Consider the following 16,756-nt stretch of genomic DNA (forward strand, 5'->3'; position numbering starts at 1 on the left):
AGATGGTCACACCGGATTTTTTTCTATTTGGTATCCTGAAATGGAGAGAAGGAACTGCATGTGCTGATGTTGTATTTTTGTATTTCAAGACAGCTTTCAACCAGGTCCCTCAAGAAAATGGATAATTAAACTAAAACATCATGGTATCAACGAGAAAGTGATCAATTGAATAAGGGACTTCTTATCAAAACGAAAACAAAAAATACTCTTCCATGTTTGAGCTCATTGCAGGTAGATGCGTAACTTCAGTTTGGTTTTACTTTAGTTTTTATGGGAGGCGACTGACAGCTTAGTTCATTTGCGCCATTAGGGATGGATGGGAAAGGATGAAGGGTGGAGAGAAACCTGGCGTCGGCATTAGTCTTCTCTTGACGAAAGGTGCCAAGGGGTCCGCAGTTTAACGTCCCATCCTACGGACGTTGTACTCACTCAAAGTGATCTCCACAAAGCACCTCAAGTAGGGATCGGGATACCCCTGAATAATATCTGTCATCTCCAGGATTCGAACCCGGGCCCTCTCGGTGGGAAGCCTGTGCGTTAGCCACCGCATCATGATGATCCCCGCGTGACTTCAGGAGTGCCAGATGGGTGGGGAGGACTGGTGTGTAGGACCCCCTACTATTCTTGATATACATTAACGACATACGTGCTCACGTTTGCAGAAAACAGGTTATTTGCAGACGACACGATGATTTAGAGAGAAATAAGGACACCAGGGGATTGCGGCCTTCTCTCTGTGAAATGAAACCGGAATCCGAACGGCTCATGGAATGGGACTTAGAATTAAAAATGAGAAAATATACTTTTTGGAATTGGAAAAGCATCAGAGAAAATCCATACGTTTTTTTCAAAATTGCCACGAGAAGTGAAAAAGCATCACGGGTATGTTGGGAGCATTAGGTTTGGAGCTCCTTGATTCACGAAGACAGTCGGAATGGGTTTTGAAATGATGCAGAACACCTGTGTTTCCTTGTGAGAGACAGAGAATTATTATGGAACCAAATAGTATCGGTTGATCCGATCTCTGAGATAGGTTCAAGTATTCCTTCTTCCCCCGCACGATACGCAATCGTGACACAATCTCCTAAGTGCCCGATTATTTTAAAGTCGGCGGATAGAATTGCCTAGAGGTCTCAGGGTCTTGACCGGCGTTATTCTGATTAATATTTTTCTATCATTTTCCATCAGCTGATCCAGTTTTTAGTTATCAGTCAAAGGTAAAATGGGATGAGTGACCCGCCTACTAAAACCCCGGTGTAAGCCCTACGACCTCTTTCAGGCACTACAGGCACTCTCTCCAAGGTTGTATATATTTGTCTTCGACGTCCCTTTGCCGAATACCCTGAGGAAATACGTTGAGAAAACAGTCCTCCTGCGGCAGGGTATCGCGGTCGCCCTGGGAAAGGCTTGTTGTCCGCCGACCCTCAGCAGGTCCGCCACGGAATCAGGGTCTCCTCGCTTGCTTCTCTGAAGTTCCTCGGTGCCTTTTATTCTCGACGATCTGGGTGAGACTATGCGTGCTGCAATAATACATGTACTGTCCCTACCTCACTCCTGTTTCCAATTTAGGTGTGTTTTGTCCCCGTTAGTGGAAATTCAATACGATCACACGATATTTTATTGAATATTAGATATTTTAGTACCGTGCAAGCCGTGCGAGAGCTGATGTCCCCGGCAATCTCTCGTCCCCTGTTTTTGTCGAGATAGAGGATCAATTGGCAATGGGATGATCTTGATGGGATTTGGAATGTTGATTATCCTGCTTCCTGGATTTTTAGCATTCGATCGCGTCTGCAGCGATTCGTTCAACGATGATACGCTTGCCCTTTGATTTCCACCTTTAATGCACGTATTTATTATTTAGTAGTTATGTAGTAGGTATTTTAGCACCCTGTATGCCACCGCAAGGGTGTGTGGCAGGGGGTGAATACACACCAGACTAATTTTGACCTGAATGTGACCCTACCGGGGTCGGACAGTTATTGTTCGTTCCTGTCCCTTATCGTTCGTGGAAAAAATAATTGAGTCACAATTTCATGATTTCCATTCTCTCGTGCTATCCGTTGAAGCCGTGTATTTCTGAATTAGCCTGCTAATTTCGACCCTGCATGTGCTTTTTTGGTATAGCCATAACTCCGTGTCGGGGGCGGGGACTTCTCGAATATTATTTAACGTGGTTTACGGATGTGAATAGAATCTGGAGACAGCTTGTTGTGGCTCGATTGAATGAATGTGAAGACGTACAACTCTTTTTTTCCACTTTGTAGACTGATTTAATGCTGCGATGGCTCATTAATTTCTTACTTTCTAGATGTATCTCATAGTTTTGTTTTCCCCCCTGCCTATTGTGTAGTGGTGGCTTTAAAAATCTCCGGAATATGGCGAAGGTGGTTCGTCTGCTTCCGCATTAAGTTCTTCTGATTTACGGGATGGCTAGCAACCAGGAAATCCGGGATTTTAGCATGACGTCGGAGATTTTTTCCTAGGTCTTACTATTAAATATTTTAAAAATATTCTTTTTCCCGTATGAAACAATCAGAAAACCTAAAATTTGGCCTTTCCTGCTCTCCGGACGTGGCTGGTGGCCCGTCTGCCCTCGACAAGCCACTCCTGGACGTTCATCAAGTGTACGTTGCAAGGGCAGAACTATCAGAGTTTTTAGGGTGAAACCATGCTACAGGCGGGATTCGAACGTGCGATTTTTTTATTAGCGGATGGACACTTATTACAACCGGGCACAAGGGTTCTGGAGGCATTATGTAATTCTGTTCAATTGGAACGAAATGTGATGTGGTTCTTAAGTTAGTATGTACTGGTATTTCTATCCCCTAATAAGCGTAGGGCCCTCGCTAATTTCCCGGCAAGCCCCCAGACCGCCACCGGTGCGTCGTGTGTTCAAGACGGAGAGAGGCGCAAAAGGGGCTAGAGGGCGGAGAGGGATGGGGGAGATCGGCCGCCGCAGCATCATCCAAGGAAGCGGCCGACCGGTTTCGGGCCGACCGGCAACGGTTGTGCCTCCGGAAGGAATTGCTCGTGGGAAATATATTCCGTGACATCCTTTGTTGAGTGATGAGATTAGCTGATTTGGGGAAACTCAAAGAAAAGCCAACGCAATGTGTTTTCTGCTCGACTTTGAGTAGTCCTGAGAAATTTTTATGTGCTATCTCATATTTTCCTCGGTCCGTTATTGTGAAAAGTTGGGCAGTGTAGGCTATCTCCGCGTTTCTCTCTCGTTAGACACCAGCAACAGTCGGAGGATGGTTTGGCGTGGTAAGTGCTGCCGCCTCCCGCCAGATGTTCCCCGCATTCCACGCGCCCTACTTGTCGTGTAAATTTCATACCCCTAGGACGCTATGGCGGGTGGCAGAGGGTGTAATGATACTCACTGTAATCAAGTGTGAAACGGACAAAATAATATAATGTTGATATGGAAAGGAAATGCGACTATTTAAAGTAATCCCTTGCGTAATTACGCGAACATAGACCCGAGACTGATAGAAAACTTGCTTATGGCGCCAGTTCCTGTGTCAAGTGCGGTCACCACCTGGGAGTGTGTTGGTCTGTCTCTCTCTCTCAAACACAAATTTCCGGGACCCAAAGGTCAGCGTCCGCTCCCATGGGGTGCCTGACGACCGTGTGAGTCGCGGAAATAATCGCGCACGGAAAAATCCCGGTGAGATCGGCAAACATCGCAAAATGTTGGGATTTTTTTCTCTTTTGTTTCAAAAAATTATTTTCACGTTAATTTGCAATATATTTCCTATTAATCGAGACCAGTTTAATCTAAAATTTCATGAGCAAGCCGCCGTGAAGGTATGTGGCGGGAGGTTATTTGAACACCATTCGTATGAGCACAAATATTAGTTCATACGTGAATATATATTTGCTCTAGTAAAGGAAACTTTGATTTTTGTTTGAAAAAATCATCAAATTCAAGTAATTGACAAAGCATCAAATTCAATATATTCGGGTGCGTGGGTTCAATTTTGTTTTGATTGCGGTATCGTGCGAGGAAAGAGCGAATGGTTGAAATCGATGTTCGCGTTATATCCATTGAGATAGTCAAATCGTTGCTAACAGGAAATCAAGTATTTAGGCATCTGTCTTATTTTATTCCTGCCTTAAAATCTATCAATATACTTTTCTCGCCGTAGCAATTTACTCGGTGTCGCAAGGAAACGCAGGTGTCTTCTACCTCTTCAAAAGTCTGTCTTTCCGACTCACTTCGTGAATCAGGATGTTCCCAACCTGATTCCTCCGACATACCCGCCACACTTACTCTCTTCTCGTATCAATTTTAAAACATCTGGCAGATTTTCTCTTAACCTCTTTTAAATGCCTTAATTTGACGATTTCTCCCGTGGATTCCAAATACTCGTCGCGTATTTCAAAAGTGGCCAACTAAATCAAAGTAACACTTATCTCTTACATTTTCATTACATTTTCCCATAACGAGGGGAACTAATGCAACCTAGCTTTTAAGGCTGGTCCGCATTCACGTATGTCCCAAAAAGTAAGTTAAACGATTTTTCCTGGTGAAGCGGACGACTGGAGTGGGACGATTTGTGGCGGGGAAAATGGTGAGAGGTCTTGGGAAAGCTACAAGACCGCGTCAGTTGTCTGCGGGCCGTTATAGTCTGAGGATCGCTGCTAGAATGAACCCCTGTCCGAGGGTCGGGTCACAAATTCACGATGCCACTTTCTATGGAGCAATGATATGCGATAAAATGTATGTTTAACTGGGGAATGAAGCTTTCCCTTAATTGTACTTATTTGTTTGGACAGACCATGCATTTTTATTATAAGCAGTCCCCTTGAAAGGTGTTATGCCTGTGTATCCTCCAACTGGTCTAAATTGTTTAAATCTCTTCCATCTCATTTGTAAATTTCGTCCGACTCCTCTTGTCTATTGTTCTAAAACTTCAGTGCCTCACAGTTTCTGGATAATCAATATCATGACGCCTGTTTTGAGCAGCATTTTACAAGAGACGATTTGGTGCGACCCTTGCATCATTATCTCGAAGATGTTGTAAAAGTGGATGCCCGGTTTTTGCGAACGAGGACTGGATATCCTCGAGTTGTTTGTCCAGAGCATTTTAATGCCAATGTCAGCTTCCGATCGCTTCTTATATCGATGCATGTATTTCTCACTATCCTTGGCGCATTTCGAAACATGCGCCTTGACAAACATGGTCACGTATGTCTTGACAACCCGGGTCTTAGCTGGATACGGTAGTAGTTACCACGCTCTCTAACTATTTCCGGATCTTCCCTGTGTGACGCTTTTATCTTTCCCACCCTCTTAAATTTCCTCTTCACCTTAAAATACCCTTCTCACATTTCCTCTGCCCTTTGGTTTCTTAATTAAGCGTATTACTTATTTATATCTACTTTCTTCTCCACATATCTTGTTAATATTCTTCCATTTCCTGCTCACTTTCAATCTGCTAATTATTTCTTCCTGTGAACCATGACCTTTTAATTCTCTTAACGTTTACCGTTACAATTATTTCCTTTGCTGCTATTTTTATCCCGTTCTTAAGGTAGCACCAAGAAATTCCCATTCAATTTTCCTCACATTCTTAATTGTTCTTTTTTTTAGTGTATAATGGTTTTTACTGTTGTTAAAGCCATAGTAATCTACTTTCGCCCTCTTCTCTCCTAATATTTCTTTGAATTTTAATTAGTATTTCATATCAGGTAGAATATACAGGTATGTTAATATGTGAAATACACGTAAATTGTGCTTCGGATCTGCATCCGTCCTCGGGAAGCTATGATTGTGAGTTGATGACGTTGTCCTAAATTTATCCCCGGCCTTGACATTATGTGACTATCCCAAATTGTTTCATCCTGCATTCTCCATGTGTGCCTCCGCATGTGATTACATTTGAACAATATCTTAGATATTACCAAATTATCCGAGTGCCTCGATTGGTTTCTCTCCGCTCTTTTTCCACATTCCTAAACCTTACTCCCCCATCTCTCCCTCCCTTCGCCTACGGATGTGTTACAATCCCCCATTTCTATCGAACGTTTTCTTCCCCAGTGTGCTCAGAAATACATTGTCTCGTTGGTCATAAAAAATACTTACTTCTTCCCCTCTGTGATCATGTACACCTACTTGGATTGCCAGTATTTTGGTCGAGTACTGTGCAGTCCCAGGATCCACGGAACACCCTAAGCCGGTAGACTGCTGCTACGTATTAATAATTATTGCTTCATCGCCTTAGTACATACATATATTGCGTAGTTATCTTGTAGTCCTCACTCTTCCTTTCTCTTTTCTATGTTTGAGGGCCGGTATAGTTCTTGTTAAAGAGATTCCTCCTCAGTTAGCTAAATATCAGATAAATGACAAATATATTTAAGAGACCACCAAACAACCATAGTTATGGACCCGAAGTTTGGTTTGCTGGGTGATGATGGAGTTTACCCAGTACTAAGCCCGATGGCGTGTGAAATTCACCAACCAGGGTAGGGCGGGAAGCGGTTCCTTTCCCTATTCCGGTTATGGTTTTCCTGGAAGATCTGGTACTCGGAAAATCACACAGATTGGGGGAAGCTGTGGGTGCCCAGAAGTACCATCGGGAATTGAACCCGGATCCTCCGGTCAGCAGTCTCCAACGCTCTACTCGCTGAACTGCCGCTGTCCGTTTATTAACTGTTGAGTACTAAACTATGGTATATCAAATGTTTAGCCACTTCATCTTCTTCCATTCCACTGTTAAAAGTACCATTGGAAATCCTCAAGGCAGTTTGGCTTTTCAGTTTTCTCGTCGTTTCTTGCTTTGTTGTGTCCGCCTCTTCCCATTGATGTCCCCTCATCACATTTTTGCATTTTGGGAATAGGAAAAATTCGCAGGAAGCGAGATCTGGCAAATAAGGAGGATGATCAAGGATGGTGATTGAACTTTTGCCAGAAACTGGTGAACAGTCAATGCAGCTTGGACACCATTTTTGTACACATTTTTTTAAACCAAAATCGTTGGTTAAAATAGTGTGCTCTGTTGATTTTCCCAAATTCCGTTCATCGGCTATCATTCGGACAGTTTTTTGACGATCGGTAAGGACAAGGGACCGCACACGATCAACAAGGGAACGCACACGATCAATGTTGTCATTGACACAGGTGGTCGGAGGTCGTCCTGGCCTTGCATCATCCGTGGCGTCTTTTCAGCCATCTTTAAAACGCTTAATTGATTTGAAAATCGATGTTTTCTTCAGAGAATCCTCCCCGTAAGCAGCTGTCAACATTTCAGTAATTTCTTGATAACTTTTACCGCACTTCACCCAAAACTTGCTGTTGATTCGTTGCTCCGTGATTTCGTTCCATTTTCGACAAACAGTAAAAATAAAAACAACAGGAACTGGCATAACTGGTACCATACGCACAGCTCGACGATCCGCCAAGCACAGACAGCTCATTGGGTCTCAGGCAACTAGAGCCCCTAGTGGGCGAGGCTATAGTCCGCGTCATTGCCGCCAGATTGTACCAGTTCGCGTATTTATCGTACGCGCTACGTATTTAAATGAATGCCATGATTCTCTTTAAAGGAATTAAAAATCGCGACAACCAACAGATCAATAGCGTGCTTCGTTTTCTTGTAATCATTGATATAAATATTCAAATAAAGATTAATGAAGTAGTTTTTTGGAGGCACTTTTACTTTAAAGGTACTATAACTTGTTCTCCTTGATAAAATGTGCAATTAGTAGTCTCTTTAATCGCACAAAATTGGTATATATTGATTATGATTACAGAAGTGATGTTATCGAGTGTTTTTGCTGAATACCTTCCTATACATTCAAATATATACGTAATGCATTTTAAATACTCCATTTAAAATTGATTATGCAAAAACGATGTTGCACTTAATAAATAATTTGGGTAGAGATCGCGATTCCTTTTTGTGCGCGTTTAGAGACGTGGAGTTATGGAAACTGCATGTCTCGGTGGCTGTGCTTGAGGTTGCAATTTTCGGCAAATGAAAACGTGGGAAATATTCGTGGGAAGCTGAAAACACTTGAAGGCTGCCAATAGAATTTTTGTATACGTCCTCCTCCCATTTCAAGTAACATTGAAGAGGACTTAAGATGAAATTAAAATGAAAAAATGTAAGTAGCGATGAAAAATGGGAAAATAAAATCATTCCGTAATTATTATTAATTTTTTTAACTCTGAAATGTGCTATTTATCGGAAATACAAGACTATAGTACGGAAATGTTTGATGTAATAAAGTTAGCAATCAATTTTCTCCAACTAGTTATTTCGAATATTTTTATCGTGAAATTTTCACTCGTTTAAATACATAGCGATGTTGTGTTAGGCCGTATGTTGATATTTGCAATGAAATTGGTGATGCAGTAGGAGTACCTTCACTTCGAGATCAGAGAATTACTATTAAAATAAAATCGATGTCAGAGTTGAACAAGATTCAGTTGTTGTTTGCAAATCTACTATGAAATATCTGAATGTTTCCCAATGACCGAGAGGAAGCACATTTGAAGTTAATCTGCTGCCGTGAGTATTGTGACTATAATAATAACTATGATTTATACGTATTATGTTAATAACCTTCATTGATTCAGGCTCCACGTCGCGGAAGTTGTATATATAGTACTCTTAATAATTGAAGGAACGACGTAATTTTTCCGGACTGAAGGGTAAAGTGTGGCAGGAAAAAGATACGCGTTTAGCGGGCTAAAATCATCAGTTTTGAGGGGTAATTCCACTTTTTAGAGTATCCATGTGACGGAAATTTAATTCGTTTTGGCGCATATCCCCGCCTTCATAGAGATATTTGCGCGTTCTCGACTACGCCCGTGCCAACATCGTGATGGGTTCGTCCCGGACCACCGCACCCTACGCCAGCCGCACCCCACTCGCGCCCACTTCACGCCAAGGCTATTTTGTACGCCAATGGCGTGAGCACTAACTAGGATCGACGCCTACCTTGTTTCATTTTATCAAGTATTAAATAGTCAAATAAATTATACATTTGCGGTAAGTAATTTGAGATAATTCATCTCGTCGGTCTAAGTAGATTTCTTTTGCCCAGAATAATACAATAAACAGCCCCAAATTTCACACGGACGCAGTTAAACGACTGTGATTTCTTATCAAGCGTGTCATTTCTAAGATGCGTGTAATTTAGTTGAAGAGTGCAAACACAGAATATTGGTTCCGGTGAGTTATTTTTTTAGAATGATCATTTGTCGGTCGATTTATCATAAACTACACACTATGCAGAGATTTTATTCAGTTATCGTTGCGTTAATTTATTTAGACGGGTGTGCTATCAAATAATACAGAAACAAACACCTTCATAACGGGCTGCCAATCTCATTTGAAGTTGAGGGTTTGATTTTCATTGTTTTGCAACTAATATGCTGCTCTTTTTATGTGAGCGCACGTAGTTATCAGTAGAAGCCTATGAAATTGTTTCTCCTTCAAAGTTTGCTTCCTTATTATATTACATGAGCTTTACGTACCATTCTGCATATTCATTGCAATCTGTAAATTCTTAATAGTTTATTTCTTTCTCTTGTAATAAGGTGGGGTAAAGCATTGATAAACCAGGATTTATTTTCATACTTGGAGCAATAAAACAAAACAGATGAATTTTGTCGTCACAGAAGTCTTGGTTGTCGTGATAACCTGAGTCATACGTACTGCAATTTTAATTAATGTTAGATAATTAAGTGTAAAAATAGCAGTCTATGCGTAGTAAAACTATCAACCCCTGATGCCACCGATGCCCTGAACTGGCGTGGGTAATCAGCGCTCACTAAATTACAGTGAAATTTGAAAACGAGCGAAATGGACTCATTTGGAACGCCACGCTCATAACCGTTCTTAGCATAAAAGAAGACTCCGAGCCGCAGCCGAGTTAGCTGGGAAATTACAGAGGAGCGACAGAATGATCAAAATACAGGTTTGAAAAACAAAGTCACGGTCCACGCTTTTATGGTCGAGTGGTTACTAAGAAATCGATGTTCGCGTCATATCCGTTTAGACATTCCAATCATTGCTAACAGGAAATCAAGTATTTAAGTAGTTACATGGAATAGGCTGGTTAATTATTTTTTCTCAAGGAAGGGGAAATTATGACATCCATATGTGTAACTCCCGTCATGGGTGGCCCAGGGTGGCCGGCGAAATCCAGTGACAAAAGTCCCCGACTTTCCAAGATTTATGCAAACAATTCCCCAGTTTCATAAAGTTTCAAGAAACACAGCCGAAATGCTACTCTTTTTACCAGGTTCGCTTTGCATTAATCATTTTTATATACGAGGTGTGTTCAGAAAATAACGGGAATTTTTTAATTCCGCGGGATTGGAGAGTCCGATTGTCAAAATGTTTGTATTATGTTGGTATACATGCCCTTAAGTATGATATCTCAGCTGTATTCATTGTTTACCTTTTGTCTGTGGCAGCCGCGTTTAGGTTAGATAAGCTTTTATGAGCTCGGCGATTTTCGTTTGTTAAAAAAAATGCATCAAAGCATTTGTATCAAATTTTGCGTAAAAAATGAAAAAGTATAGCAAAGGTTGTGAAATGTTAAGAAAGGCCAAAATGGCGAGTCTGCAATGAGTAAAACAAGAGTGTAAGAGTGGTATAAGCATTTCCAAGATTACCGTGAAGACGTTGAAGTTGACGAACGCCCCAGCACATCAACAACCGAAATGTAAACGTGGAAAAAGTGAAAGAATACGTAATGGATAATCGCCGAATCACAATCAGAGAAGTCGCTGACGATGTTGGCATGTCGATTGGCACATGCCATGAAATATTTTCAAATGTTTCGGGTATGAAACGCGTGACAGCAAAATTGATTTCAAAATTGTTTAATTTTGAACAAAAACAGCGTCGAATGGAAGTTGCTAAGGAGTCACTGAATGAAATCAACGACGATGCAGAATTACTGAAACGTGTTAAACACGTAGCTGACGAAACATGGGTTTACGGATATGACGCCGAAACTAAGGCTCGATACAAATTCTTTGATCCAACACACCTCGTAGTAGCAAAAACTTGAGTGTTATCTGCCTGCTTTCTATACTGCTTAATACTCGTATAGACGCGGATGACAATTAATGTTGGTTATTGCGATACGCAGACACACGATCCATTTCTGCAGGAGGTCCGTCTCTCTCGTACACTTTTCAATTACTTTTTATTACATGAAAATTGTTAGTTAAAAATGATTGGGCGAAAATACTCGTTACTCATCCGAAAATAAAACCCGAAAAATTTCTTCGTATAACACGAAACAGATAGCTTAGGTGGCGAATAAATTGAGTGATATCACATTCTTAACGAAGTAATAATTTTTTTATCCTACCTGGGTCCCTGAAAGTGAACAAAAGTTAGCATGAAATTTGTGTAGCACAAAATGTAGTTTAAACCAAATGTTTGGTGGCTCTTCTTCTTTTAGTGTGAAAAGGTTTCTATTTTAAATTGCGGAATTAGGCTTGTAGACGTAATAGGAGGATGGGATGCGACCGATAGCTGAGGTCATTTGCGCCATAGGGGATGGATGAGAAAGGATGAAGGGTGGAGAGAAACCCGGCGTGTGCATTAGCCTGCTTTTAACTGGCACTAGGGGTTCGCAGTTTACCATCCCATCCGACGATGGATTACTCTAAGTGCTCTCCACGAAGCTCCTCAAGTAGGGATCGGGATACCGATGAAAAAGATCTGCATGATTCGAACCCAGGCCTTCAGGGTGGGAAGCCAGTACGCTAGCCTCCGCCCATTCCCGATTCCATTTGTAGACGTTCCTCCTTTTGTGGTAAATATGCACTGCCTGACATTGACACAGGCCTAGCTGGAAGGCATTTGCCCGAAGGGTTATGGCATATCAGGCAAACAACCTGGAGCAGGAATTTCCTGAAGAGCATTCCAATAACCTTATGCATTACACCATTTGTACATAAGTTTTGAGAAAATAAGTCGTGGAATTTAACCAAGATAACGACGGTACTAAGTTTTTCCTTCTGATTAATATAAATTATATCATCTTGCGCAACAACACTTATAGGCCGCGCACGGAGATTCTCTTTTTGTAATTTCAGTGTTGGCATTTTTTCGTCTTTCGCATGCAGAGGAATTATTGAAAAGCTTTTTTTTATGCCTCTTGAAAAAAATCCCTGACTTTTATCTGCGAAATTCGATTATTCCTTTCGGATTCCGGCCTTATTGGCTCCCCTGTAAACGCATATTTTTTTAAGATGGCCCCACATTTCTGTGAAAATTTCATCGTGGCAATACGCGCGGGCAGTCCGCGTTGGAAACCAGAGACGAGCCTGACGGCGTCGCAATCTCTGAAGGCTACGGGACGTGTAACCAACCCTCGGTCCGTCCGAGGCGTGGCGGCCGAGGACAACGAGACCCCCGCGAGGGTCGCCGCCAAGACCATGTTGCTGGGAGGAGATGGATTGTCTTGGAGGCCTGCTAATTCATAATTGAAATATCCGAAGTCAATTTGAAAATTGCGACGAAGAAATAAGTCAGAAGTTAACGAAAAAAGAAAATCTAGTATATGAAAGGAAAGAAGTGTGATTAACAAAGGTCACTGCTTTCGAACACACTCGAGTGATTGAGTGACTCTGAGCGTGAACTTGAGTCACTTCTTTCTGAATTTTTCGTTCCTGTGTGAGATTGCCGGTTGCCCTGGCATAGTAGAAATCATTGCAAACCCTGAGTGTGTGTGAACGCAATTCATGAGAGTCGCTGTTGTTCCTTAACACACCCTAGTCATCGAGTGGTTGTGAGTCTGATTCCTTTTATTGTTGCATTGTCTGTGTGATTGAGCTACACGAGGGTCACTTTTTCCCAAACACACCCGAGTGATCAAGTGTGTGATTTTCAATTTTCATCTAACTTGTCACCTTATTTTTACCTACCCCCTTAAGCAAACCCAGTGCCTATCAAATTTACGGCCTTTGCTATTTCGTTTTTCCATTGTTTCACGGCCTTTTATACGTTCTTTTTACGCATATATAGTTTCGTATTATAAATAGATTAACAATGAAAAAAATAGATTCAAAACAAGAGAAACCGTTATAATAACACGAAATATACCTATTTGGTGTTAAATATAACAGTTTGGTGGAGACGGGTGGAGACTGGGTCAAGACGGGGAGGCTGGGCGGCGACACGTGTGTCAGCGGTGATGTGTGAGGGTCTTCTGGGTGGTATGCGACGAGGAATATTGGAAAGGCTTTGCCTCAGGTTCCTTTACTCTATTCTTCAACGATTTGTCCTAAAGAATGAGTTACAATTTAATCCTGAACATAGTAAACTCCTGCCACCAGTCGATAGAAGGATTCGCTGTTAGTTTCCAGAAAATACTGACTCATGCATGGTTCAGGATCCCATTTACTGATGGAGGCGTCTAGACAGTAGTTTGTATAATTGAAGGAAAATAATAATTATTTGAAGAATGATGTGAATAAGGACCGAAAAACACATTTCCGAAAATATTTATTCCCAATTTTTTGTTAAAAGCGCGATTTGACTTCTCCGAGCTCACTGGCTGGCTAAGGGAGTGTGAAGAATAGGAAACTTACTGTGACGTCGTGATGGTCCTAAAATTCCACTCAAGTTATTGTCTAAGTAGTAGTAACACCTACAGCGCTGTAGGTGTTACCCATCTACCGAAGGCGATGACGTTCAGCGCACAAATATAAGGACCAATGGAAAGTCATTTATTTTTTCATTCACAATTCCCAACATGCCGCCACATGGGCGGTGGGTGTTAGGTCATCAGCCATGCATGCAGATATATTTGAGTGTAAGAAATTGCGGGAGATGCCCAAACAGAACTTTTAACGGAATCATCCGCTAATATGCATTGACATGCAACAATTTCAAAGTGAAAAATCATGCGCCTTGACCGGGATTCAAACCCGGATCCCTCGACGTATGGCCTGGTGCTTTAGCCAATTCAGCTACCTAGGCGTCTTGTTCATGCATATTTATTTGTTGATTCTCTTGGATGTAAAAACGAACTTGCCCATACGTGTACATGTCCATATGTATCATGCACAATAATTGTTGTGCTTGACCTAGCCATAAAATGTTAGCATTCAAGTTAATTTAATACAGTCCGGTACTTGGCTTCAATTGTCATGCCTATGTATTGTGTGATTGAATAATGAGTACTTGAATTTGTCTATGACGGTGCCCACTATCATAGCCTTTGACGTCTTAGCGATTTCCTATCATCCGCATTGTAACATTTTGGTTCCGTGTTACCTTTGATAAATTTACTTGGAATGAACCTATTGACTGCCGAGTGCGTGGTATCAAATATGTCATTCGACGTTTCTTGGTATTTCGGTATTGACTTTCTTCCTTAAAATTAGCAGATGAACTTTGTAACACCACTTTGTCATTGTAGTCCCCTTTTTTAAATTAGTAAATCTTTCTTTTGAGCCTCTCATATCGGACCCCAAGGTGGGAAAACTTGGAATTTACCGCGCTCTAGTCTCCAATTACTTTAATAGTTCATATATTTAGCACTTAAGAATACCTTTCCTTGAGGCGTATGTTACTCTGAAACATCTCCGAATATCTTATAAATAAATAATAAAATACGAGTATTAAGTTGTCAGTGCTCCTGAGGGGCTTACCTATCGTATACATAATGTAAATTGAAGGTAAACAAAAAGGAATGCTATTTGGGATTCACTTTTCAGAATCCGAGCAGGAGTACTTATTTATCGGATTTTGTGGACGGCCCGACGGGTGATATCAGTTTGCAGAAAAACTCGCACACGCGACCTGCAGTGTCCCACAACTCAAAACTAATTTCTGAGGCGGTTTTGGAACCGGCGACCGCGTAAACTACCAAGCTGCTTCCATCGTGAGGGTGAAAACATATGTCATCTTCGCGGCAGTTCATATCGTTTATTGAGGAGACCGACACGTTTTGTAACGTTAACGTCATATCCAGTTAAGGAAAAGCAATACACAGAGTAAAAATAGAGAAAATAAGTTTGGTTGGGGGTATGGCAGGTAAAGGGTGAACACTATTGCAAAGCAGACAGTCGGGAAGGGTGATGTTGCATTACAGGCGATGATGGAAGAAGGGCGGGGTGAGGCCCAAAGGAGCTGAATGGGGGAGGAATATGGTGGGGGTGAAGAACATGTCTATAATATATCGTGTTAGACGGTTACGGAGTATCTTTGCTGTTATGCACCATCTCCACTTCTAGGATGTCGAGATTTTTTTTGGGTTTTTGAAAGTAGAATATTGTTTGTTGAAAATAGAATTTAGGGTAGGTTCACGTTTTGCGAAATGGTAAGAAGAGTGTTTCTGGGTTCAACCTTGATGTGGAAATAATGCCCTGCAGTCCACGGAATTAAAGTCTCCGTTGTAGTGGAAATGTACGCTCCAGATCGTGTCCGAAGGGTCCTTAATGCCGTTTTTCAGGAAAAAAGAAAACTTTTGAGGGCTGGAAACTTCGTATTTGTTTTTCGCCGGAGTTTAGAGATACGCGGTTTTTGAGATGATAGGACTGATACAAATGAGGTATCGCCAGCTATTAGTGTTCTTGAAGATTTAAGTCGTGAAAGAGGAAACATTTTTGGAGGATATGTCTGATTGGCCCCCAAATTTGAGAAATGAAAATTAAAGGAAGAGCTGATTGGGAATGGCGATTGGACTCCTTTTTAGATTTACAGGGTATCATGAAAGCCACCGCTGGGGTGTGTGGCAGGGGTGATTACACACCAGTGTACCCTTGACCCAGTAGTAGTTTTTATGGGAGGCGAATGACAGCTAAGTTCATTTGCGCCATTGGGGATGGATGGGAAAGGATGAAGGGTAGAGAGAAACCCGGCGTCAGCATTAGCCTACTCTTTGACCCTAAACACCTTTCCCTCTTAGCGCCTCCCCCCCTATGTTATTCAGTTCCCTTATCGTTCTTGGGAAAAATTACATCTTGAATTTATCTGTTCTGCCCTTAATCTCCCCAATTTAATTTACATGATATGTCTACCGTAGTACGATGGGGCTAATTATCTATTTCCTACATCAACGCTAAAGAGACCTCTGCCCAATTGATTCAAGAGGTTTAATATGTAATTTAAACTTTGCCCTGTGAGTGATTACCAACCATGTTATTCTATTACTTTCGATAGACAACTTAATTTATCAGAGCATCGTTTTACAAATTTATCTCTTCCACGCTACACGCAAATTTGCAAAGTTTGATGGAAATGATAGAAAATTCTCTGCGGGCTTTCAGGCTTTGAACTAAGGAAGAAAATAGGAGGATGTTTTGTAGAGTTTGTAGACGGTACAGGGATATGGTCATCAAGTATATATGAGCAAAACATTGTTTAAGCTTCAGAGATGTACAGGCAAAAGTTTAAAGGATAGAAAGCTTAATAAATTATGAAGTTTTGGAAAAAAGGGAAAGAGAGTATATGAAGAGGTTAAAACGATAATAGAAGTAAATTGAAGTGTACAATAAGGAGGCGGTCAGCTAAAGAACGTAATTGAGGGCGTGGTTGCGGAGGAGAGAATGAATTGGAGAAAGAGAAAGAACCAAGATGCTGGACGTCTTGAGACGTGAGCGAAGAGAAGAGCGTGACGGAAAGGGGGAAGGTGAACTTTGGGAAGAAGTGGCAAGTGGTTGCCGAACCTGCTTAAGAAGCAGGCGACGTCTGATGATGATCTGCTTGAACAAGAGTTTTCTGTGATTGTTTTCGTCCAAAACTAAAACAGGAACTGACTG

The 16,756-nt window shown here is 41.5% G+C and overlaps 1 protein-coding gene across 1 annotated transcript in view; it reads left to right on the forward strand.

Moving 5' to 3' along the window:
• Rrp5 (Ribosomal RNA Processing 5) overlaps positions 1-16,756 on the forward strand; it is a 96,263-nt gene that overhangs the window by 59,498 nt on the left and 20,009 nt on the right. The gene's annotated exons all lie outside the window — the stretch shown is intronic.

Source organism: Hetaerina americana, unplaced genomic scaffold (assembly GCF_022747635.1).
Source record: "Hetaerina americana unplaced genomic scaffold, ioHetAmer1.1.p SCAF_2, whole genome shotgun sequence".
In the NCBI taxonomy this organism is placed as follows: domain Eukaryota; kingdom Metazoa; phylum Arthropoda; class Insecta; order Odonata; family Calopterygidae; genus Hetaerina; species Hetaerina americana.